Raw genomic sequence first — 27,777 nt, forward strand, 5'->3', positions numbered from 1 at the left:
GAACTGAACTGAACTGATTCTACCATTAGTTCATTCGTGGGTACTACGCACACATTCCACCTAGAGTGATGTCTTTGATCTGGCCGGCGTAAAAAAGATAATTACCTAATCAGCATTCTTAATCCCACTAACAATCACTGCTAACACCGAGATGTAAATTAATTTATGACCCCAAGTCTGTATAACTTTAGTCGGATTGATTAATTAATGACAGATATTAACGACACTACTTGCCATATTATTATCAATACACAAAGATAGTTAGATGACCCTTCTCAATCTGTCTGTTATTCCATTTGGATGGTTACCAACAAAATTTATGTGTAATGTTAATTCTAACGTATATTGAGATATTTTTTCGAATTTCATTTTTACGGTCTATTTCACAGTAATGAAGTCAAATCCGCCGTACGATGATAACGGATCGTCATTTACAAATCGCTTTTCAATCATGTTTGATTTTTATGATACATTTTGCATGACCACATCTTTTTACTCCAGTACTCTTTTACTCGGGGAAATTAGAACCACAATACTCTTTTGACGAAAATGTATCTCGATGTTAGAGGCTATTAAAATTGCTGTCGTGAGAAACGAGAGCGGCCGTACATTATGAAACAAATTCTAATTTGGATCTTATATTAAAATGAATTACAAAACAAATTATTCCGTAGTCAATTGTTTTATTTAATTAGGGGGATTAAGGAATCCGTCAGGTGTTAATGAATGCACACGCGGGCTGTATATAGGTAGTTAAGGAATAAACATTCTGAATGCATTCGGTCTCTGTGACGTCACTGGCGTCTGAGGGGATTAAGAGTGTTTTCGATAATTGGCAAAGTCGTTTTTACAGGAGGTCTATTTTTACGACTTTGAGTGAAGATAACTGAATTAATTTCAATCAGATTGGTGTGAACTTGACGCAAGGTTAATATCGTAACCATTGGCTACACGTATCGAAAAGTTCCCAAGCCCATCTTATGTGCACTTTAAGAAAAAATTGTTCTGTAAACAACTTTGTCGGCACGAAAAACGTCAAAGTGGAAATTCGAAATTTTGAAATCTTGAAATACCAAAACTTCGTGCCTGAGCCGGGCTATCTAGAAATGTAATAATGTCGGTAATAGGAAACGGATTCTCTAAACCACGACCTATTGTGTATGTTATCAAGCCCATTAATTTGAATTTTTCACTTTTTTTTCATTTTCAATTCAAAATGGCGTCCATCATTTGCCAGAAATCAAAATTCTAAGCCCTACATTTTATGGGCATTCCTTCAAGGATTCGGAAAATATAATTCCCTTGTCTGTAAGTAAAATATTAAAAAAAGCCTTACGGATATTTTACATTACAAGATGGTGGCACTTCCGGATTGAGCTACAAACTCCATTTTTTGTGTACGAATCAGTGGTGTCGTAGCTAGTATAAAAAAATAATTCAAGGTAATCTGACCTATATTTCGTCGATTTTTTTGAAAAATTTGATCCTTTATTTCGCCTAACTAGACCTACAAGCAGCACTGAACCGGCTTTCAGGAATCAGAAAGAGGAAGAGTGTCACACAATAGCCCATTCACCGAGCTACCAAACGACATTTTTTGTTCTGATCCGGTCACACCCGTCGGTGAAATCACGATTACCTATTTTTTACGTTTTTTTTTCAAAATATCAAATACTTGCGGTTTTCATATCATTGTCGTGGTAGAGTTAACAAGTGGTATGGGAACTTAACTTCCTGTACCAGAAGTTTCAGAAACATCCATTGAGAATTTAAAAAGAAAAATATTAGAAGAGCATTTTCAGTAATTTAACGATTTTTCGACTTTTTATCAAAGATTGGGGCCCTTTTTGGACCCTTTATTAGGATGACCCACCATAAATAAATTTCTCCAAATATCTCGATAATTACGCCACAATATTTATATATAAAACAAGCCTTAAATCAGTTTCACACAATTATAGTCACTAAATAAACGATCATGTTGTACTTAATAAGCTATGACCATTTAATGATCTATAAATAATAGACTGAAACTGGTTCCAAGTTTCATCCACAACATCCAAACACTTAACCAGTGTACCGACCATTCTACGTCTGATTCCGGTATGGAGATCGTTGTCGGGATAGTTTTAATAACCGATTTGGACAGTTAAATAGTCACAGTGCTCTATAATGATATATTACAAATTTCTGCAGTTTTTTTGGTTTTTTAAAAGGGAGATAAGTTAGAAAATTTCTAATGACATCGTTAATGTTGGATCAACCACATCATTTTAAGGTACTCAAAGAAATTATTTTTTAGTAAAATATATCAAAAAGTCATAAAGTTACAGCTATGTAGGTCAATTTTTTTTATCAGTAAATTTCGGTGATTTCGGATTCGTAAACCGTTTTGAAAATCTATTGATTCCAAAGCCACTACCCATTCTTGGAAGGAGGCTAACACGAATTGTATTAATTTCGGAAATAGGAGACGAATTCACGAAACGGCGGTCGATTTCGATTATTTTCAAGCCGTTAATGGATATTTTTCACTCGTAACCAAATTTGTCGGCACGAAAAACGTCAATGGCGAAATAAGACAATTTTAAATATTTTTTGGAAAACTTTGATCCTTAATTTAAATTTCTCCAAGGGGAGATAAGTTGGAAAATTTCCAATAACATTTTCCAAGCCCCATCAGTCAGTTCTGCTTACATTCCAAAATTCATGAAATTCGTGCAAATATTAAAGAAATTGACAGGTTTGTCTCAACTTCCGGGACGAAATGACAGCGACGAATTTTTGAAATTCGAAAATCTGAAATTGCAGGTCTGAATGGGATTGGGGAACAGGCTTAGCCTATGTAAAACCCCTCTCTGTAGATAATATACATACATAATATTAAAACAAAGGAACAAAATGGGTGTATATACACAGTTAAAATGGCAAACACATACATAAATATATGTAAATACATATATGATGAGACGGATGGCAATGTACAATATATATTATAGGTTACATCATCACGTAAATTTAAAACTAATATTGTAAATTAAAACAATTAATAAGCAAGATTAAAATCTGTTTGACATGTCAATAAACTTGTGGACTTGATTAAAAATATTATTGTTTACAGCTGTACAGTGTTTTGTGGACCCGAACAAGAGATAGTTAATGTTTTTATGATCGTGTTGTGATTTGTCTGTGGTTTCCTTTCGTGCATTTGAATGTAAGGAGCTTTGCAAGAGGGAGTGATGAGGATCTTCAAAAATGTGTCCACAGAGGCATGCGGGGCTGTCAGCAACGTGTCTGAGGTATATGTGGCCCTGTAGGTCAGAACATCGGAGTAGATAAGTTTACAATGGATTATCTGGAGTTTCCGCTGACCGTTGTAGTAAAAGGATGTTAAGTTATCTGGTTTGTGTGGTTTACCATACTAAAATATAATATTTTGATACTCGACGTGTCCTATTACTCAGATTAGACACCCGTCACAGAAGGGCAAATTATTGGGAGAGTCGAAATTAACGAGATCACGATTCAATTTTGTATGTATTTGAACTAATCTCTAATAGAAGTAGAACTTTAATTGAAGATTATTTTGTTTTTGTTAATCTGGCAACACACAATTAAACACGATATTCTTATTTCCTTGGATCAAAGCAAAAGAGCAAAATAGTTAAAATAATGTTGTTTTTATGTTTATATATAAAGATAGGTTGCAAGGCAAAGAAACATACGCCCACAGCAGCTATATCGTCCGGGCAGTCAACAAGAGTTGTTGCATATTTTTACTTTTTTCGGTAATGAAACATTTATAATACATTAAAATCTGATTAAGAGTAACAAATCATTAAGGAATTATCAGAAAACTATTAGAATTTGTTTGGTTTTTATAAAGTTCTGCCCCATGCTAACGTTTAGTATATGAAACTTTTAACATCATGGATTTAGCTGTTCAAGTCATAAAGATTCATTGAAAATCAATATACTTGTTCGTCTCAAAACCTTAAACTATGTGTATCAATCTGAAGTCAATCGGATGGTAACGTTAGCATCTAGAGCGCCCACAAGATTTTTCAAAGTGAAAATCAATACGCTTCTTCGTCTCATGACCTTAAACACTGTGTATAAATTTAAAGTCAATCGGATATTAACTTTAGCCTATAGAGGTGGACGCCGGACGGACGGACGGACGGGGGCAACAACAATATACGACCACATTTCAATGTGGGCGTATAAAAAGCCGTGACACAAAAATGGTCCAAATTATTGCAAATGTAGTACCTATCACAGCACACGTCCACTAAGATTGATATAGAGATAATCTATTTATTTATAATTCCCAGCATCGGAATCAATATTTAAGTTTACATACCTGTCATTGTGTCGAAAGGAGGGTGTCTGTTTATAAATTATTGGTGGTAAAATATGTTTTATGTTAAAAACAAAATCTTTTCTATAAATGGTTTCAGCTACTGGCTCACTCATCTTTCTAGTTTTCTTCTAATATCCGATGACGTTCGGTGTTTGTGACGTCATATTATTTCTTCGAATACGAGAAGAAAATTGTGATTTTTGTTTTACTCCAAACATCTTACTGAGCATTACCAAGAAAAGGATTGCGAGACAAATATTCATGTAAACCCACGTACAGTGCGATATCTACATATATACTATCGCTCCAAGAAGTAACTGCTGTCATGCACGTGGCATGATATATTTACTCTTCTCATAGATTTATTGTACTCAATGCACCGGATGACTTATTGTGCTCATTACTGAAAAACATGGGATAAATCAAGGTGTAAGAGACATTCACTAAACGTGTTTATTCGGAGACACTGTTAGGTCATAGAATGTCGAGTGACTTTCTTCGAAAACGGTAAAAAGTTCTAGACAAGATCTGTTCTGGTCATAACAAAACACAACACAAGGTGTTATGGATATAACTACTTCTCTATTATTTAATAACGACGTTTCGTAACACACACACAGGTTACATTTTCAGTTTTCAAGTTAATGATAAATATCCATTTTGTCAGCCTATTTATACCTATTTTGGCTTACACCAAATTAATTAATAACCATTACAATAATTAAAAGCAACTACAATGTCAACTAGATCTGCCAGGCAGATATGAAAGCTTTCATATTCATGGTCATTTCCTGTCACATGGCATGGGTTATATAAAGAATCTCAAAAAGGAAAAAGAATTATTAAAATCGGCAAAAAACTTGCTGAGTTATAACGAGAAACATTTCATCCGGGCAAAAATTGTAGTTATTTGTTACGAATTAAATCGGCCAAAAAGTAATTACAACTAGACATGACTTCATATCAGATGATATTGATTTTGTCAACAATCTTAAAGAGAGGAAAACTAATAACTAGGTTATCAGGGTAAACATTTCAACCGGGAAAAAAATTCTGTTTTAACAGTTTAATTTGCACAGTACCTTTTATTACCAAGCGATTTTTACAAAACTTGAAAAGTAAGCTCCCACTGACCAGCTTAATCGTTTGCGATCAGCGTTTGACCTGAACTGACAGTTCTGCACTTTTAAAAAGATAGGTTGCCAGGCAACGAAACAAACGCCCACAGCAGCTAACTCGTCCGGGCAGTCAACAAGTGTTGTCACATATTTTTACTTTTTTCGGTAATGAAACATTTATAATACATTAAAATCTGATTAAGAGTAACAACTCATTAAGTAAATATCAGAAAACCATTAGAATTTGTTTGGTTTTTATAAAGTTTTGCCCCATGCTATAACGTTTAGTATAGGAAACTTTTAACATCATGGATTTAGCTGTTCAAGTCATAAAAATTCATTGAAAATCAATATACTTGTTTGTCTCAAGACCTTACACTCTGTATCAATTTAAAGTCAATCGGATATTAACTTTAGCTTCTAGAGGGTCACAAGGTTTTTAAAAGTGATCAAGGGCCATAACTTTGGCAGTAATTATCGGAAATCGTTGAAAATCAATATGATTCTTCGTCTCATGACCTCAAACACTCTGTATCAATTTAAAGTCAATCGGATATTAACTTTAGCCTCTAGAGCATTTACAAGATTTTTTGAAGTGATCAAGGGCCAAAACTCTGGCAGTAATTATCGAAAATGGCTGAAAATGAATAAACTTCTTCGTCTCATGACCTTAAACACTGTGTATAAATTTAAACTCAATCGGATATTAACTTTGACCTCTAGAGCGTCCACAAGATTTTTCAAAGTGGTCAAGGGCCATAACTCTGGCAGTAATTATCGGAAATCGCTGAAAATCAATAGGCTTTTTCGTCTCATGACCTTAAACACGGTGTATAAATTTAAAGTCAATCGGATATTAACTTTGGCCTCTAGAGCGTCCACAAAATATTTTGAAGTGAGCAAGGGCCATAACTCTGTCAGTAATTATCAGAAATCGCTGAAAATCAATAGGCTTCTTCGTCTCATGACCTTAAACACAGTGTATAAATTTAAAGTCAATCGGATATTAACTTTGGCCTCTAGAGCGTCCACAAGATATTTTGAAGTGATCAAGGGCCATAACTCTGGCAATAATTATCAGAAATCGCTGAAAATCAATAGGCTTCTTCGTCTCATGACCTTAAACACAGTGTATAAATTTAAAGTCAATCGGATATTAACTTTAGCCTCTAGAGCGTCCACAAGCAATTATGGACGCCGGACCGACGGACCGCCGGACGGACGGAGGCGACGACAATATACGACCAGATTTCAATGTGGGCGTATAAAAATAAAAAATAAATAAATTGAATAAGGCCACTTTAATAAACAAATTCGTCGCGTTTCTGGCGAACCGATGAATCTGATATATTTAAGTATTGAGAATTATGTGTTTGAAATTTGCGTTCTGTTACTATATCTGTGGGCATCAAATAATAACATTCATTTTTTATTTAATATTTCATACATATACATCAGGACACGGAACGTCATTTACATAAATGTTATTATTTGATGGCTACAGAGATAACAACAGAACGCAAATTTCAAACGCATAATTCTCAATACTTAAATATATCAGATTCTTCGGTTCACCAGAAACGCGATGAATTGTCCAACAACTGACTGAGTTATAACGAGAAATATTTCAAAATAACAAGGCACCACTTCACGTCGGATGTTACAAATTTAAGGAATTATTAAAATTGCCCAAAAAGGCCATAAGTTATAACGAGAAACATTTCAACCGGGCAAAATTTTCCGTTTAACATTTTATAAGTTGCAGAGAACGTTTCGTTACCAACGGATTTTGATAAACCTTTCAAAATAAGCAACTAATGTCCTACTTAATCGTTCGCGATCAACATTTGACCTGATTTCAAATTTCTGCTACTTTTTTTTAAAAAAAAAATAAATTGAATAACGTGACTTTAATAAAAACAAAATCGGCTAAAATCTGACCGGGTTAAAAAGGGGGAATTTTCAACCAGACATCACTTTACGTCAAAAATTCGCGAAGATATCATCCTAAATATAGCGAGAAAGATTTCACCCGGGCGAAAAATAATCTGAAAAAAAAGGGAAATAACTGAGACTTGTATTGCTGTCATCGGATTGACTTCCCGTTCCAGAAGTTTCAGAAAAATGGATCAAGCCGTTTAAAAACGGGGCGGATCAGAAAATGAAATGGAAAAGGCGGAAAAGAACTTAAAAATGTCGGGAAAATATCGAAAAATTTCTCCAAACTACGGCCTGAATAAACATCACAAAAGCCTAAGAGATTTTTCACGTTTCTAGATTGTGCCACTTTCGGTTCGATCGTCCAACTCCAATGACATCGTTGAAGTTGGATCAACCAGATCTACTTACCTTCCTAATTTCATGAAAATCGTACTAATATTCAAGAAGTTGGTTTTACTTCCGGGTTGCAAATTCGATAATCGGAAATTGCAGATTTAAAGTAAATGTTTTAAGATACCCAAAGAAAAAAGAATTAGTAAAATAGATCAAAAAGTCACAAAGTTACAGATATGTAGGTTAATTTATTCATCAGTAAATTTCGGTGATTTCGTATGGAAGTATAACATTGCCAAAAGATAGACAACGTTTCAAAATACATTTTTCAATGTTTCAAAATCCCTTATGAAAAAGTCCTATAGAAAAAGTACAGGTTTCTATAGAATGCTATAGAATGCTGCAGGAAAACGAATTCATTCTGTATTTTTTTTACATGACTATAGATTCAAAAACATGTACTATAGTTTTGTGTAGGATTGGTATATGAATATTTTCCAAGTATAATTTCCTATAGAAATCTAAGGAATACTGTAAGAAACTATTGGAAATAAATAAACCTACAGATTCATTGGTGCTGCTATAGATTTCTATAGAACTAACTTGTATCCTCTAGTCAGTTGAGTAATCCTTCAGTTTTCTATAGCCTTTGTGCTAAAAACTATGGTTTGCTATAGAACTAACTTGTCTTCTCATGTCAGCAGTGATTCCTATAGATTTGGTGGTAAAAACTATAGTTTTCTATAGAACTAACTTATTGTCTCAAGTCAGTAGTATATTCCTATAGCTTTCTATTACATTCTGTAGTTCTATAGATTTTGTGGAGAAAAAGATAATGCATGAGCCTTCTATAGTTTTCTGTAGAATTTATATGTATACTGTACTTAAACCATTTTAACAAATAGCCTACTATAGTTTCCTACATAATATTGTAGAAACAATGTTCTATACTACAGATTTCATAAATTGGCGATGTCTTTTATTCATACTATAGTTTACAATAGAATTTAGTGATGCACTTGTGTGAATTATGTAAACTTTTCCAACATAATTTTGCTGGATGCAGTTTTCCTTAATTTATTATGATACCAAATGCCAAGCTAAAATAAGCTTACCACGAAAAAAAAAATATAAAGTATAAAATAGTGTATATAATATGAATGAAATAGTGATACATGTTGACACTCAAAGGAATTCCCCACCCCACCCTCCAAAAAATGCCAGTAAATGTAGATGTTCACAACAAAAATACCAGATAATAAATTATTCTTCAGATAAGTCAATGAAATAAAGACAAAGTCTATTTGAGCACGGTCTGGCTGTTCGGTGATCCTGCTAGTTAGATTTTAAGGACTATAGCAGATTCTGTACTCAAATTATATAATTTGTTGAAGCCACTAGGTCAACCGTACATACCTGTCGACAAACTATAATTAACAGCCAATGTACTCTTTTGAAATCTGTTTGGCCATTGGCTGAATTTTAAAGATAGAAAGATAAGTATACTTTATTACTTTCTTAACAATAATATTAAATTACTTTAATAATAATAATAATAATAATGAAGTTTTATATAGCGTCTTCTCCATGTTGACACATGCTCAAAACGCTTTTTGTAATGGCTCTCCTGGTAAAACTGTTGAAACAGGAAAGTCTTTAGTGCGGATTTAAATTGATTAAAAGTTTGTTGATTCTTGATCTGTTGTGGAAGTTCGTTCCATAATCTAGGACCAGCTGAACTGAAAGACCTATACCCATATGACTTCAAATTATATCTTGGAACAACTAGTGACTGTTTATTTTGAGAGCGAAGTGATCTAATAGGGTTGTAGTCATATAAGATTTCATATAAGTATTGAGGAGCTGCATTATTGCGACATTTATACACTAATGTTAGTATTTTGTATTTGACTCGCGCCTCAGCAGGTAACCAATGTAAAGAAGCCAGCACATTCTGGATGTGATCAAACTTATGTGTCCTTGTTACTATTCGGGCTGCAGTATTAAGAACCTTTTGGATCTTGGCTAGAAATGCTTGTGGGATTCCATAGAGTAAACTATTACAATAATCAATCCTTGATAAAATAAGTGATCTCACAAGTAGTTTACAAGCGTCAGCAGTGAGATAGTTTCTGATGTTGCATATACAGCGTAGATGATAGTAGCATGTACGGCATACCATATCAACGTGAGCGTCCATTGTCAGAGAAGGATCAAATATCACTCCAAGGTTTCGAACATTTTTGGAGAAATTTATTTCTGAATTACCAATGGTGATTTTAAGATCAGGTAGTAACTTGAGTTGTTGTGATGAACCTACTAAAAGAGCTTCTGTTTTATCGTCGTTCAATTTTAGTTTGTTCGCTTTCATCCACTGTTTAACTGCCAGCGAACAGTCTGTAGTTTTTTGTAAGGCATTTCTGATTAGCATAGGACTAGACACACCAATGAGTTGAGTATCATCGGCGTAAGAGTAGTGCCTCTGATCATAGCCATCGATCACAGACCCTAAAGCGGTTGTATAAAGAACAAAGAAAATGGGTCCTAAAACACTGCCTTGCGGTACGCCACAGTCAAGTTTAAACGGTAGAGATTTAGCCTCACCAAGTAGAACTGTTTGATGTCTATTACTAAGATATGATGTGATCCATAAAAGTGGTGTACCGGAAATCCAAAACTGGTTTTTAAGTCTATTGTATAGACTTTAATTACAATTAGATTACAATGACTTTAATTAGATAAGATTTATGTGATTTTGTTATTTATTTAACTTTATTACCTATTCTTTTCCCTATATTTCAGTTTACCAAGAAAAGAACTTTTCATGGTTCTGGCTGGTGAATCAACAGAATTCAGATTAATCCATGAGAGAAAAAATAAGCTTATCAATTTAGAAAAATCCATGAGAGAAAAATAAGCTTATCAATTTAGAAGAAATCATGGGCCAACTATATTTATTCCCAAAATAAGATTTAATAAAAAAAAGTCTATAGAATTCTATAGTACCCATTCCTACAGAAAACTATAATGGCCCAATTTTCAAACTACAGAATACTGCAGTATTCATTCCTATACATCACTGTAGAATTTCCTACAGAAAGTGCAATAAAAAACCCTATAGACTACTATAGTATTTTCCTATAGAAATTTTGCCATAAATCTGTAGGAAGAACAATAGGATGTGCGCTACAGAAACTGTACAATATTTGGGGCCATTATTTCCTACAGACCCCCAAAATTCTGTAGAACACTATAGAATTTTATCCTATAGAAAATGCCCCCCCCCCCCCAAAGAAACAAAAAAAAAAAAACTCTATAGATTTTCCATAGAATTCTACACTGGTTTACTATGGAAGGGTGTCGCTGCCAATATTAAATGCTCTGCGACAATGTCGTTTCCATTGATTATATATAAAAAGTACAATGTACAAAGTCCTAATACCGATATTGATAAAGTCAAAATACCTCTAAGGCAAGAGTTAAATGTAAAACGTCAAATGTTAAGTGTTAAATGACAAATGTTTTGTAATTTCTCCCAGAGGTCAAGGTTCGTTGTGTTGTGTTTTGTGATACGGTTTAGATAATAACATACCTGATTTATATCCTATTCAGCCACAGTAACACTTTTGTACTGTAGAGTTGGTTTGGCTCGCCCAAACCCAACTGTATACATAAGAACGCCTAAACTCATGAACATGTACGGGTCGCCCAAATGCAGACTCGATGTGAAATGCACGTGCATGGGGTGTATATAAGAGACTGGCTTTTGACCAAAGGTCGCAGACGACACTTCGGAGCAGAACTAGTTGTTAGTATACAGACGAACTACGAAGAGATCAAATGTAAGCATATCTAACTTTCTATACCTTGGCAAATCACTTTAATTGTAAAAACAAGGGACATCACTCTCGACGAAGTAAACAAACAATCACGAAGAAAATCAAACATAAATACAGTACATTATTTCTGACATCGTATAATTTCCTTTCTTGGAATTTTATCTATGGCTGAACATGAGATTATAGGTGAAATGATATCTAGAATTTACGGTATTTGTAATGTGCTGGATTCGGGGAATTTTCTGTCCATTTCCAACGTGAAACAAGATATTGAAACACTCTCTGGAATCTTGTCAGATTTGCTGTGTGTGGACAATTTGGATACATCTCAAATAGATTTACAATCTGTGGAATACTCGTTGCATTTTATTCAGAGCGCTTCCAGTGTTGTTGATAGAATTCGGACAGGCCATTCTATGAGAAATCAAGTCGAATGTTCGCACAATACTGGATCTTCAAATTTGTGCGAAATATTTCGATACCAGGATTGTGGGTTAGGGTTGGGAACCTTACCCTAACCCTAACCCACAATCCTGGTATCAAAATATTTCGCACGATTTTGAAGATACAGTATTGTGCCGAATGTTCTGTTCGAGGTTGTACAGGTAGACCATATTTCATCATCCCCCAAGACTCAAGAGCAATTAGAATATACTCATCCAAATTAAAAACTTGACACTGATGAATTTCAACAAATTTTTTTTTCTGGTAAGTCAAATAAATTTTAAAGTGTTTCTAACGATAGTAAGTAGTAAGAAGCCTTTAATTTCATAAAATTGTAAAGTCACGTGGATCACGTGACTTTTGAGCATATAAAGATGAAAAACCTGAAAAACACGTGCAAACACAAACTCGTGAGGTCAATCGATGCAAGTTTGCTTAAACTGAACACGCACACGTAACTTGAACTGGAAAAACAAATTAAAATTGTTATTTTCATCTTTGTTAGAAAATGCCGCGCCTTTCAAATGTAGAACGTCTACGTGCTATAGGTAGGCTCTATGCTGGCCAGTCTGTGGTCACTGTTGCAAGAGCCTTTAATTGTTCACGCCAGACAATAATTAATCTTAGAATGAGAGTGCTTCAAACTGGAACTATTGCCGACCGCCCAAGGGCGGGAGCGCCACGTGTGACGTCACTCCAGGAAGATCAAGCAATACGATTACGTCATCTTAGAAACAGATTTGTCACTGCAACCTCCACAAGTAGAGAGATGTTTGGTGGAAGGGTAACGGCACAAACTGTTCGAAATCGCTTGCAGGCTGCTGGTCTTCGAGCTCGGAGGCCCTATAATGGACCAATATTGACACCTCTTCATCGCTGTAACCGACTTGTGTGGGCCACAAGACACATAAGATTTACTCCAAGACAGTGGAATTCGGTTGTCTTTAGTGACGAATCTCGATTCACTTTGAGATTTGCCGATGGCAGGGCCCGAGTGTACCGCAGACGAGGTGAACGTTACGCTCAAGTATGCGTCATGGACGTTCTCCTCTTGTTGTCCAAGGGAACTTAAATGCTGTCCAGTACAGGGATCAGATTTTGCAACCTGTTCTTCTTCCGTTTATGCAGAGACATGGGCCTGGACTAACGTTTCAACAAGACAATGCTCGACCCCATACAGCAATTGCTACCCAGAATTTTTTAAGAAATACCGGTGTCCAAGTCCTGGATTGGCCGTCGCTTAGCCCCTACCTTAATCCTATTGAACACATCTGGGTCGACGTGTTCATTATCAAGTAAATCCACCACTGACGTTGCAGGACCTTCCACTTGCTCTTGCTGAGCAGTGGCGACGTCTTCCTCGGGTAGTGTTTACTAATGTTCTGAGATCCATGAGAAGACGTTGTGTGGCAGTACGAGACGCTAGAAGAGGCCACAACCGTTACTAAACACTTTATTCCGATTGTTCTCCAAGACTGTGAATTTCATTTTGGTGGGGTACTGTGACATCACGAACGTTATCAATGTCAAGGACTTTCGGCGAGACGTATTCTTGCTTTCTGTTGATGTCAAGGTCGTCTGTGCACAACATAACACTAAAATATTTGCCTTAAACCAAATATACTATTCAAAAAAAGTAGGGGATATTTGATTTTGGGGGCATAATACTAAAATATGCAAATGACTACGAAAAAAGTCACTATAGAACCTAACAGAAGAAACATTTCCAGTTACATGTGACGCCCAAACGCACCAATAGCTACCGCATGGAATGCAGGTGATGCTTGGGATCATCATGGGGGTCCAACCCAAGATTTGCACGACTTTGACTTTGAATGTTACAGTCATTGTGGCATTGAATTCCAGGGTGGAAACATCAGTTTAATTGTTTTAGTGACCAGAAAACAAATTTTGATATGCGTCGGCTTACCCAAAATGAAAGGTTACGTGCCCTTGGCATGCTACAGATCGGCACAACACAGGCGGTTGTGGCGCGGACGATGAATGTTTCTCAGTCTGTCATAAGCAGGCTATGGTCCAGATACCGTGATACACAATCTGTACAGGACAGACCACGCTCAGGTCGACCAAGGGCGACAACTCAAGCCCAGGATCGATTTATCCGTACCTTGGCCTTGAGAAATCGTGTCATCACAGCAAATCAGATCAGCGCTCGTCTTCAAACAGACACTGGTGTGAGAGTGAGTGGCCAGACGATTCGGAATCGACTGCATAGGGGTCACCTTCGCGCCCGACGTTCTCGCGTGATCCCTTGTTTGAGAGATCATCACATTCAGGCAAGACGTCGTTGGTGTAGGGATCGCCAACACTGGGATAATCGACGCTGGAGCAATGTGATGTTTTCAGATGAGTCAAGGTTCACTGTTGATTTTTTTGGACAGACGTAGGAGGGTGTGGCGTCGTCGAAACGAGCGCTTCCAAGACGTTAACGTCATCAGACATGATCGATTTGGGGGTGGTTCTGTTATGGTGTGGGGAGGCATCACTGTTGCTGGAAGAACGGCTTTACATGTTGTTGCAGGGCGTGTTACAGGCCAGTACTACCGGGACAACATCTTGGCAGTCCATGTTGTGCCGTTCGCACGACATCATGGCCGCCGTTTCATCTTCCAGGATGACAACGCAAGATGTCACAGGGCCAGGATCGTCACAGGTTACCTCCAACAACAGAACATCACCACATTACCTTGGCCAGCACTGAGTCCCGACCTCTCCCCCATCGAGCATGTCTGGGACATGCTTGGACAGAGGTTACGTCAACGTCAACAACGTCCTGCCAATGTCCAAGAACTTGCTGCTGCGTTGCAACAGGAATGGGACAATCTGGACCAAAATGACCTTAGACGTCTCATTAGGAGTATGCCACGTCGGATCAATGCTTGTTTGGCAAACAGAGGAGGATTTACCCGTTACTGACTTGGTTGTGATGCTGTGGTAACTTTGCTGTTTGACCCCGGGTATCATTTTACCCTTATAATGGTCAGTCTGTGCCTTACTTAGTCTAACGATCATTTGGAATAAATCGATGAATGTGAACTTCATTTCATTTTGTCATTTGTTTCTTCGTCAGTTTCATTAGGTGACTTTAATAACACTTAAAAATCAAATATCCCCTACTTTTTTTGAATAGTATATTAAAAATCTAGTCCCAAAAATCCCGAGTGTCAAGTTTTTAATTTGGCTGAGTATATAAGTTAGCAATGGTTTCAAGATTCAGAATATAGCTAATCTGTTTAATGTTTGTAAGCCAAAGGACAATTTGCAGAAGACTATCAGGATATGACATTTCTCTCTCAGCCAATTATAGTCAGCTGACTGATGAGTTGGATGTTACAGTTCAAAATATATTACTCAATTATCCAAATATTGGATATAGAAGTATATGACTATTTTTTGGAACCTTGAAATAGACAAAAATGGTTCTAAAAGCACATATTTATGGAATATGAATGTATGTAAATTGTAAAGTGATTTATATTCAATTTCTGAGAAGTATTTTAATTTCGGTGACGTATGTGAACAGTTCAAATTGAACGACAGTCGTTTACGCCTGCTTAGTTCATTTTACATGTTTTTTTTAATTATTATATTTTGTCGCTTGTGAATCAGCCTTTAGTAATTCTAGTTCTACATAGTGTTGTATGATATGTTTGTTCATTACAAAATATCACTCGAAACCATATAAATGATTATAAAATGTTAATTGTGTCCTAAATATTGGATATTAGGATTCTAAGTTTCACAGCAAGATAACAACATCAATATTGACTGAAATTGATCAACATTGAATTATAATTTGTGTTTTTAATTTTGAATATTATGGAAAATATTTAAATACGGTCTGCACACTTGATTCGAAAACAATTTCTTTTTATTAAAAATAAACACTCTTTCAATGTCAGCTCTTCTCATTGATTCCTGTACTGGTACTCTACTAAACTGATCAGCAGTAAATGTTTGCCTGGCAACCAATGAAGAAGGCTTTCTTATATCGCTGTGAAACTGTTTGGTACCCTACATGAATATACCGAACTGTGTGCCCGTTTTTTGTAAAATCTGTTATAAAATGTGGGCAGGCAACAATCTAGATGGGCAGGCAACTTTTATGGGTCACCTGCCCGACTGGCAGGTTAAGTTTGAAAGTTATTTCAATCACTGGTGCCCATGCAAAAGTGCCCACTTACACCACTTGTAACGGTAGTCGTGCGATAGACGAAGTGTTCCGATTGCTAACTTTGTCTACTGGCTGTTTGTCGGCTAATTTCCTATTAAAGGGAGAATTAATTGATGTTGTTTGTTGTTTCTCTTTAATTTTGCCTTTACGTCTTAAGCTTGTATAATATCATAGTTTATATATTATTAGTTTGAGTATTAAATATGTAGATATTTATTCAGGGAATCAAATTATGATTATAGGCATTTAGTTAAGTTTATTATGTTTACCTAATAAGCTTCCCTCAAAATACGTGGTCTTTCGTAGATCATCATGGCAGCCAAATGCATGAAATCGGGAAAGGGGTGAAGTCAAAAAGGTTATTACGTTTTATAAACACATAATTTATATATTTATAGTATGCTAATATGTTTATTGTATGTTTAAGTACATGTCAGTATTATTGTGTGCTTTGCCAGGCAATGTTTTTAGTCACATTAAGTCAGGTTTATAATTCGTGGAGACAGCGCTGTCGTCCGCTGTCGTCTGTCAGTGTCATCGTCCTTAGCCTTTGAACAGGGCTACGTATTGTTTACGTTGTGTTCATTGTTGTCATTAAAGTTAGTCAATCAGTACTGCATGGTAATCCGATGTATTTTTCTTATTTCAGTTTTCACGTAATGTTTAGTGAAATCTTCAGAATGTACATGTAATATTCAGTGAAAGCTTCAGAATATAATATTCAGCATGTAATCAAGTATTATTCAGCATCGTCAGTAATGAGTAATATTCAGCCATGGTGTCTTCAGTATAATATGTAGCACGTTGATTATAATCAGAATTAAAAGAGGAATTCATCCGTATTCGAATTCTCTCATTAGGCTATGTAGGCCCATGCGTATGCGACCTGATTTGTGTAAGCTGATGTGTGAACTGTTTATATTTGTAGCTGTTATTTAATATATAAAGTTTATTACATTGAAGAACTACACGTCGTTGTTTATATTTCGCTAAATGTTTCAGTGTAGAAAGCATTGACTTCAGAGTATTCGTCCGCAGAGCATCATTCCTCTGTCAATATTATTTGGCTGCTTCAGCGATAGAGGCATGCTGTTACACCACTTGTCTACCTTTTTGCTAATTGTTTCATTCAAATCGTCAGATGTTGACTATATTTTTTAACTTTTAAGATTACATTTCTTAGAAATATACACATTCTGTTTTACTGTACATCAATAAACTTAGTACATGTAATGTAAGTATTAGAAATTTAAGTGTTTAATTAATGTTACTGGTATTTTATTTTCAGTTGGCGTTTAGTAGTCCATGGTGGTCTTCATGGATACTCAAGATTACCTACATATCTTAAGATCAGCAACAACAGATCAGAGACCTTCTTGGAAGCTGTAAGTAACTATGGGTTACCACAGAGTTCGATCAGACAAAGGAGGAGAGAACATCAAAGTGGCTGAATATATGATAGCAAACGGAGGACATGGAGGTGCAAATCATATAACGGGTAGAAGCGTTCACAAGCAGAGGTAGGAACTAGCTAAAAATATGACCTGTACATGTACACCACTAAAGTTTAAAATGATCTAGAGGGGTTGGGTGGCTGAATGATCTAACTTGTGCACTATACATCATAAGGTATGTCATTGACTTAAGTGGTGTGGTTACGATCCCACACTTGTATGTGACAAGGAGTTGTATCTCCTGTCTAACCTTCTGGTTTTCTAGTTTGTGTCAAGTGGAGTCAAACCCCATAGTCCGGACGTGAGGGCCGAGAACCCACTTTTGTTTGATATATAATGTTTCTTGTTGGATTATTGTAGGGTAGTGTCCCCTTGATTTTTCCAGGGTGGGTGTGGTCGTGTCACCCTTGGGGGGGAAATTAATTATTGAAAATGGCGAGAAAAATATAAATTTTTTTTCACCAACCTAGGTCGTGCAATGTATCGTTTTTATATGCCCACATTGAAATGTGGTCGTATATATTGTCGGTCCAGCGTCCACAATTAGTGTTTAAGGTCATGAGACGAAGAATCCTATTGATTTTCAGCGATTGTCGATAATTTACTGCCAGAGTTATGGCCCTTGATCACTTAAAAAAAAATCTTGTGGACTCTCTAGAGGGCAAAGTTAATATCCGATTGACTTTAAATTTATTCAGTGTTTAAGGTCATGTGACGAAGAAGCCTACTGATTTTCAGCGATTTCCGATAATTTTTGCCAGAGTTATGGCCCTTGATCACTTTGAAAAATCTTGTTGACGCTCTAGAGGCTAAAGTTGTAATCCGATTGACTTTAAATTGATACAGTGTTTAAGGTCATGAGACGAAGAATCCTATTGATTTTCAGCGATTTCCGATAATTTTTGCCTGAGTTATGGCCCTTGATCACTTTGAAAAATCTTGTGGACGCTCTAGAGGCTAACGTTAATATCCGATTGACTTTAAATTGATACACAGTGTTTAAGGTCATGAGACGAAGAATGCTAATGATTTTCAGCAAGTTTCCTCAAAATCGGATCAAAATTGTGACCTCTTAGAGTGTCCACAATCAGGGGACATAATCCATGAAGTTACGGTCCGATACAAGCCAATATCGAAAGGAACTGAGATCTTTGGGAGATAGACCTATATTTCAAGTAATAACTGTCAAAGTTATGGCCCTTGATCACTTTGAAAAATCTTGTGGACGCTCTAGAGGCTAAAGTTATCATCCGATAGACTTCAGATTGATACTGTAGCTTTTCTGGTAGTATGATTCCACGCCACGATCTCCAGAGGTTCGCTACAAATTTTGGGTCCGTTGTAGAGGGGCGAATAAAGACAGATAGTTGGTGTTTGAGCTCTTTATTTCAACAAGAATTAAAATACTGAATAATTTAACCAATTAAATAAGTAATAAACCGGGTTCAAACATAATGATGTGATTATTGTCATAGGTGTAGCACTATCAGGCGTAGGTGCACTTCAGGTGCCAACTAGGTGCATTTCGGGTATAAACTATGGGTGCTCTCGGGGTATAAACTGGAACAATCTAACGAGGTGCACCTCGGGTGCCGACAATGGGTGCTCTCGGGGTATAAACGGGAACAATCTAACTCTATCGTAGGCGCACTATCGGTGCTAACTAGGTGCACCTCGGGTGCTCTCGGGGTATAAACTGGAATAATCTAACTCTATCGTAGGTGCACTATCGGTGCTAACTAGCTGCACCCCGGGTGCTGACAATGGGTGCTCTCGGGGTATAAACTGGAATAATCTAACTATCGTAGGTGCACTATGGGATAGATAACTAGGTGCACCTCAGGTGCTGACAATGAGTGCTCTCGGAGTATAAACTGGAACAATCTAACTCTATCGTAGCACTATCGGTGCTAACTAGGTGAACCTCGGGTGCTGACAATGGGTGCTCTCGGGGTATAAACTGGAACAATCTAACTCTGTCGGAGGTGCACCTCTGGTGCTGACAATGGGTGCTCTCGGAGTATAAACTGGAATAATCCAACTCTATCGTAGGTTCACTATCGGTGCTAACTAGGTGCACCTCGGGTGCTGACAGTGGGTGCTCTCGGGGTATAAACTGGAATAATCTAACTCTATCGTAGGTGCACTATCGGTGCTAACTAGGTGCACCTCGGGTGCTGACAGTGGATGCTCTCGGGGTATAAACTGGAATAATCTAACTCTATCGTAGGTGCACTATCGGTGCTAACTAGGTGCACCTCGGGTGCTGACAATGGGTGCTCTCGGGGTATAAACTAAGAGTACTTTGTATGATTACTAAGGGAACCACTATCAACCATTATAGGCCCCAATTCGGTGCTACTATAGGTGCGTTCTAAAGAGTACCCCCTGTTAGATGCTAGAAACGAACAAGCAGGCTAAAACATTCAATATTGACAGGCTAAAAACAAAGGCAAAGATAATTTATGCACTGAGACCGATGACCACGGCGAACCTCACAAGGCTCTAAATCGCGGACTTCTAACAAAACAGATTAAATCATGCTAAAATTTAAGTAAAGGATTAAAAATTGCTAAACTCTCTGTCATTTGCTATACACAATACTGGGAGAAGCTCAAATGGAAAGTTTTCCCAGGGTCATAACGAGCTAGTCAGACTTATAATCTTAATCATTACCTCAGAAGGTCTAATCAATGTTACATTTAGGCTAGCGTAAAAGTCGAAGCAAAGCTATCGTTTCTTACCGAGATTCCGAAAATTTCCACCAAGGAGAAAGAAAACACGTCCTCCACCAATGATTGCTGCAGCGTCCTGACCAAGATTACTAAGGCCACGAACTGGCGGTTGGGCTTTTGACCACTTACAATTCGTCTTTCAAGTTACTTAGGCGTTATGCGCGGGAACGCAACGTCATGATAACGTCACGGAACGGAGAAAGGGCAGGGAGAATTAAATAATTAGATGGCGCTGCCAACAGGACCACAAACCCTAAGCCTTTAGATGGCGCTGCGAACAGGATCACCAACCTTCACGACTAGGAGGGAACGGAACCGTTACAATACAGAGTTTAAGGTCTTGAGACGAAAAATTATATTGATTATCAATAAATCTTTATGACTTGAACAGCTAAATCCATGATATTAAAAGTTTTGTATACTGAGCGTTAGCATGGGGCAGAACTTTATAAAAACCAAATAAATTCTAATGGTTTTCTGATAATTACTTAAAGAGTTGTTACTCTTAATCAGATTTTAATGTATTATAAATGTTTCATCACCGAAAAGTAAAAATATGCGACAACTCTTGACTGCCCGGACGATATAGCTGCTGTGGGCGTATGTTTCGTTGCCTGGCAACCTATCTTTAACTATTATAGTGAGAACTGTCAGCTCTTTATCTAATTTCCCATAATGTATGTTTAATAGTAAAATTCCAGTATTTATAAATTGCTGTTTACCTTCCATGTCATGATGATTCTATTTCAAATCTTAATGGCTAGTGTCCACCAGACGCCACAATGTCCACTTCACTATAAATATGGTTTTACTTTAAATAGTTTAATTGATCCAGGCCCACTGAGAGTGACCTGAGGCAACCACCTGAAAATGACAGATTCATTGAAGTTATGTCTATCTATAATGTCTGGAACCGCAACTTAGATTCAACCATCAAGGCACTGGAACACAATAGGACTTTACTTTATTATACTAATCCTTTCATTGGTGCAATTTAATGAAATTTGTTCATCTTTGTTACGCAAGATTTTATTGGTTTCTCATTTTCTGCAACTAATACCTTTGCCTAATTTTGTTTTTGATCAAATGAAACGAAGAACGGAATAAATACGGATTTTACTTGATTCATTATATCTTGAGCATTTATCAAAATATAACTGTGTAGTCCGATTATTCATATCGATAAATTTGTTGCAAAGCTATACAAAGGGTAAATGACATTTTCGTTTAAAATCAAATATATTAGGCATAGTTCAAGCTGGTGTAAGATGTTTCATTTTAATACATACATAAATTAATTCTTCATGGTGGCCAAGTTTAAGAATTGCATTTCCATATGATCTCCACAGATTAGCTCTTAATAGCCCCGTTTTATATTTATGTCTAATTTTGATCAACAAGTCATTTTTACGAATTTTTAAACAAAGTTTTGATATTAAACGAATGAGAAAGATACACAAGATTAAATGATACCTGGATTACAGTGTGTATTGTAAAAGCTGTCTCATACAGGGTGTGAAATCTGCAGAGGTCCAAATTAAAGTAGTAGTCACGTGCTTTTCAAATATTGAATTCGGTTGAACTGATACCTGTATATACCGTTTTTAATGCATTTTCAGACACAGTAAATCTTTGATAACAATATATTCTATTGGATCTGTTTATTTATTTTTTGATCATTAGCTGGATTTGCCCTTGTTTTCTTTCATCTCACTGTACACTAAAATTCTCCATAGTAAATTCAAAGCTCGGTTAAAAGACATTATTTACAGTGTCTTTTCATCTAAATCAGGAAATGTTAGATATCAATATTTAGTTGTTAATTACAATTCCACATATTTTGTTAAGAACCATAGTGATTCCAAAAATAAATTCACCACCAACAAGATAATTCAGATGTTGGATGTTTTAATTGATAATATCTTTATTAAATTTGGAGGGGAAATTTATTAGCAAGTGGTAGGTATCCCCATGGGCACCAACTGTACCTTCCCTTGCTGATTTGTTTCTCTATTCCTACGAAGCCGATTACATACAGGCACTTTTAAAATCAAATAAACGATTAGTCAGACATTTTAATTTGACTTATCGATATATCGATGATGTTCTATCACTGAATAATCCAAACTTTAGTGATTATGTAGAATTCATATCCAGATGAGCTCGAAATTAAAAACACTACTGACAGTGACAATTACGCTTCCTACTTGGATCTGCGTCTCGATTTTGACAATTGCCATAAACTAAGTGTTAAATTCTGTCTTACTGTATGACGTCATATTCGAGGTCATATGAGATGCGCATGCCAAGAACCATCATTAGCGTGTCAACCATCGAAGAGAGAACACGTATTTTTCAGTCGCTCGATTTTACAGAGATTCGACTGTCTTATGACCCTTTCTGGTCAATTTTTCCTTAACTAGATTAGTTCAATTTGCTTAATAAAAGCTTTTTAGTCTTTTTAGACTATTTATCTGCCCCAAAAGAACTTTTTTCGGGCCTACCCAGTTGTGAGACACGAGCCACGAGGCCAAGTTGAAGTTAACAAAATGGCGGACTCGAAGAAAAATGCCACTGCCACTAGTAGTAGTACTAGCTTTGACCTGGCTAGTGTCCTCTTTGACAACAAAGAAAAAGGAAGAAAACCTTCCAAAACTATTGAGGGCAGTACTAAAATTAGTTGTAAGGCCATCGGTGCCGAATTCGCTACTCCTAGCACGTCCAGTGATACCAGTCAAGTGACTGCTAAAAATCGGCAAAGTAATCGGTCTGCTTCGTCGTCACTGACGTCCGTCTCCTCTGGCTCTAAGAAAGATGAAATAATTGCGTCACAACTTGACAAAACTGCTAGACTTAGTGCATCTAAGTCTCAATCTTTTGAAGAATTTAAAGCTGAAATGAATGACATGCATCGAAAATCGTTCGAAGAACTTCAACTTCTGATTGCAAATTCTTTTGCGAGTTTACGACAACCAGAAACTTCTGATGTAAACAAAAGACCTGTTGATGACCGGAAGCGAGTCCATTCTTTATCAGTTTCTGACGATGAACCGTTCTCCGATTCTGATTCGGATATTCCTGCCACTCAAAAACGGTACAAAATTCCTAGAATTTTGAAGAAGGGGGGGGGGGGAATGATATGAATATTGACCAACAAATTAACGATTTACTGAATCATGAACAAGAGGAAAATAAAAAATCCAAGTCGGACAACAATACTGAGAATGAGATTGAATTAGAACTTATGGAAGTAGATGAAATTGATAAATTTGAAGATTCGTTAGAACAAGAATACTCTGTCACTGATAAAGTGGGCAATGTATTGCCGGACAAAATATCGGGGATAATTAAACAGCTGTTTAATTCAAAATTGTCAGATTAAAAGAAATTCTAGAAAGACATTTCAGACCTGCAAATTTAGAAATTCACCCACAGAAAGTCAACTCTGAAATTTGGAATCATCTAAAGAGATACTCAGTTTAAAGACATGGAATCTTTTAAACTGAATGAAAAGCTCCTCAAATGCTCGTATGCCCTTATGGGGCCTGTGGATATTTTATTGCAATGTATTGCCGGACAAAATATCGGGGATAATTAAACAGCTGTTTAATTCAAAATTGTCAGATGAAAGATTAAAAGAAATTCTAGAAAGACATTTCAGACCTGCAAATTTAGAAATTCACCCACAGAAAGTCAACTCTGAAATTTGGAATCATCTAAAGAGATACTCAGTTTAAAGACATGGAATCTTTTAAACTGAATGAAAGCTCCTCAAATACTCGTATGCCCTTATGGGGCTTGTGGATATTTTATTGAACTCAAGAAAAACTGAGCAGAAGGACAGTACTAAACCCCAACTGTCAATTCAAGTTAAAATTTGGATGTATTGTCGTTGCTAGGTCACTCTGTACAGGAACTTAATCAATCAAGACGTGATGCCATGAAGGTGGATTTAAATTACCAATACAAAAAACTATGTCACCCTTCACATAATACAGATGTTAGAGGTAGCAAACTATTATTCGGAGATGATCTTAGTAAACGAGTAAAAGACATTAAGGAAACAAATCAAGTTGGTCACTCAGTTACTAGTACTTATCGTTTATATAAGAATAACAGATACGCCAACAACTCCAAGCCTTTTTTATATCAAGGCAACAAAGCTTTCAGGAGGCCGCCTCAAAACCAGTACCGCTACAAAAGCAAAAAGCCTGCAAGCTATCAGAGAAACTCAAGTTACAGTCCCGAACAAGAAGTACCCAACAGAGAAAAAATAAATATGATTCATGTGGTGAGTACCGGTAAATTAGAATCTTTTTCATGGGACAAATTTCGAAGTGAGTTAGATAAAATTTTATCTACACTTATAAACAACTTTAAAGCTGGTGGACTCAGATTTCATTTAGATTTCTGGAAGTCTCTCACGTCAGACATACATATATTAAAATTAGTTTGTGGTATTGATATCGAGTTAAATTCTAAAATTGCACTTGATTGCATAATTCCTATTCCTTATAAATTCTCTGAAGAGAAGTCTAATTTGATTACTGCTGAAATTGAAAATTTACTGAGAAAAGAAATCATTGAGAAAGCCAAATTTGAAGAAGGGCAATTTATTTCTAATATTTTTACAAAGGAAAAGAAAAATGGATCTCTTAGAATTATTTTGGACCTTAAGGAATTAAATGACAATATAGATTATCAGCATTTTAAAATGGATACTTTATCACATGCAATAAACCTTATGTCTGAAAATTGTTTCATGGCCTCAATAGACTGGTCTAATGCTTATCATGCTTTGAATATTTCAAAACCGTATAGGAAATCTTAGATTTATTTGGAATGGAGTTATATATCAATATTGCTGTTTACCTAATGGTTTGGGCCCAGCCCCCAGATTATTTACCAAACTTACCAATGTCTTCTTTTCACAGTTAAGAAAATTAGGGCATTTAAATACTGTTTTATTGACGATTGTTTATTGTTTGGAGATGACATTGATGATATAAAAAACAATATTAGGGACACAGTTTTGTTTTCTCTAAAAGCTGGTTTTATTCACCCAGAGAAATCTGTCCTTGACCCAGTTCAAGAAATTACTTACCTTGGCTTTATTTTAAATTCGAAATTCATGAATATAAGATTAACTATTCCTAAAGCTCTAAAATTGAAAAGAGCATGTATTGAATTATTAAATAAACGCTTTATTACTATAAGGCAATTTGCTGGTGTCATTGGTCAAATGGTAGCAGCAATTCCTGGAGTTCTTTATGGCGAAATATATTATCGCAGATGTGATATTCTCAAAAGCAAAATGTTAAGTCTATTTAATGGTGATTTTGAACCAAAAATTACCTTGACCTCGGACTGTAGGTCAGATTTATATTGGTGGGTAAACAATGTTGAAAATGCAAACCCTACATATATTTTAAAAAGTGATGCTTCTAAAAAAAAGCCTGGGGAGGAGTCGACCCTGATGGCAATGTAACAGGTGGTTGTTGGTCATCTGAGGAAGTGCTTTTACACATAAATTCTTTAGAACTTTTAGCTGCTAAGCTTGTTTTATTTGCTTTTTGTAGAGACATGAAAGATATTTGTATTTTGATAATGATTGACAACACTACTGCTGTATCGTACATCGATTCTTTAGGAGGTAAACATGAAAATTTAAACAATATTACTAGAGACATCTTTATGTTTTGTATTGAAAGAAATATTTACCTAAAGGCCTGTCACATTGCAGGCAAGAATAATGTTGAAGCTGACAAGCAGAGCAGAATTGAACATGAGAACACTGAATGGGAATTAAATCAAACTGTATTTTTTAAGATTACTGATTTCTGGGGTTTACCAGAAGTAGATTTATTTGCCTCCAGAATTAATGCTAAAGTTGAAAATTATGCTTATAAATGTGACCCTTTTGCAATAGGTATCAATGCGTTTTCTTACACTTGGGATAAGTTTTTCTATGCTTTCCCTCCTTTTTGTTTGATTGGCAGAGTGTTGTTTAAGATTAATCATGATCAAGCCACTGGTATTCTAATAATACCTTGGTGGCATACTCAATACTGGTTTACTAAATTAATTAGATTTTTAATAGATGTTCCTTTTATTTTACCTAGGGCCGAAGATGTTTTAACTCATCCTACCAGGCAGGTCAGGGAGTTGCCCAAAATGAAGTTACTAGCTGTTATGGTGTCGGGCAAGGTAGCTCTACAGACAGATTTTCAAAACAGGCTAAAAGACATTTTGTTATCCTCATGGAGAGATTCCACAAAGGACCAATACTCTAGCCACATTAAGCAATGGTTCCGGCATTGCACTCAAAGATCTGTGGATCCGTTTTCTCCCTCTATAGAAGAGATTATTGAATATTTGACTTTCTTATTTCATAAAGGACTAAGTTATAGTTCGTTAAATTGCACAAGAAGTGCTTTATCTAGTTTTATTTTTATGGATGGAAAATCGATTGGAACTTTACCTATAATCAAACATTTTTTTCCGGGGAGTATTTAATTTACGTCCTGCTCTACCGCGAAATAATTTAACTTATGATTGTAATATTGTGCTCAGATATTTGTTGAAACTTTCACCTGTTAATAAGCTTTCCCTGAAGCTTTTATCATTTAAACTGGTAGCCTTATTGGCAATTTTATCGGGACAGAATTCAATCACTTCACTTACTGAACATTAAAAACATTGATTGTAATCTGAACAGAATTAAAATAAGAATTGGGGATATTATTAAACAATCCAGACCTGGCTTCCATCAAAGTGAATTCTGTTTTAAAGGTTTTGCACCTGATAGGAGATTGTGTTTACCAACTGTGTATTGTGAATATATAAAAAGAACTACTGAATTCAGTGGCACAGTGTCATTTGTTTATTAGTTACATTAAACCGTATAAAAAAATATCTAAAGATACATTATCTCGCTGGCTAAAAACTGTTTTAAATAGTGCAGGGGTAGATGTTTCTATTTTTGTTCCTCATTCCTTTAGATCATCTGCTACTTCTGCTGCACGTAGAACTTCAGTACCAATTAGTACAATTCTGAAAACGGCTGGCTGGTCTAATGACTCAACTTTTCGCAAGTATGACTCTAAACCTATTATGGATGAAGGCGAATTCGCGGACAAAATACTTAAAGGTGTTATCAAAAGTTAACTTGAATTGATTGATCATAAAATCATTGTGTTGAATGTTTAACTGTGCTATTGTTTAAACTATTAAAGTTAAAATATTAAAAATGTGTTCATTTATTGAAAATGACCTAAATTGTGTCCTATGGTGACAACTTTGAAACTCGAATATGACGTCATACAGTAAGACAGAATTTATAAATTAAACGAGGC

The 27,777-nt window shown here is 36.0% G+C and overlaps 2 long non-coding RNA genes across 2 annotated transcripts; both read left to right on the top strand.

Moving 5' to 3' along the window:
- The first annotated feature begins 16,253 nt into the window (after nucleotides 1–16,253).
- Nucleotides 16,254–17,198, top strand: LOC126816743 (uncharacterized). The gene is made up of 2 exons (XR_007678555.1): nucleotides 16,254–16,591; nucleotides 16,883–17,198. It is a non-coding gene; the product is annotated as an uncharacterized LOC126816743 (long non-coding RNA).
- Nucleotides 17,199–24,576: 7,378 nt separating this feature from the next.
- LOC126816760 (uncharacterized) lies at nucleotides 24,577–26,869 on the top strand. Its single transcript, XR_007678578.2, has 3 exons — nucleotides 24,577–24,713; nucleotides 26,002–26,075; nucleotides 26,545–26,869. It is a non-coding gene; the product is annotated as an uncharacterized LOC126816760 (long non-coding RNA).
- The last annotated feature ends 908 nt before the right edge of the window (nucleotides 26,870–27,777 follow it).

This window comes from Patella vulgata, chromosome 3, assembly GCF_932274485.2.
Source record: "Patella vulgata chromosome 3, xgPatVulg1.2, whole genome shotgun sequence".
Lineage (NCBI taxonomy): Eukaryota > Metazoa > Mollusca > Gastropoda > Patellidae > Patella > Patella vulgata.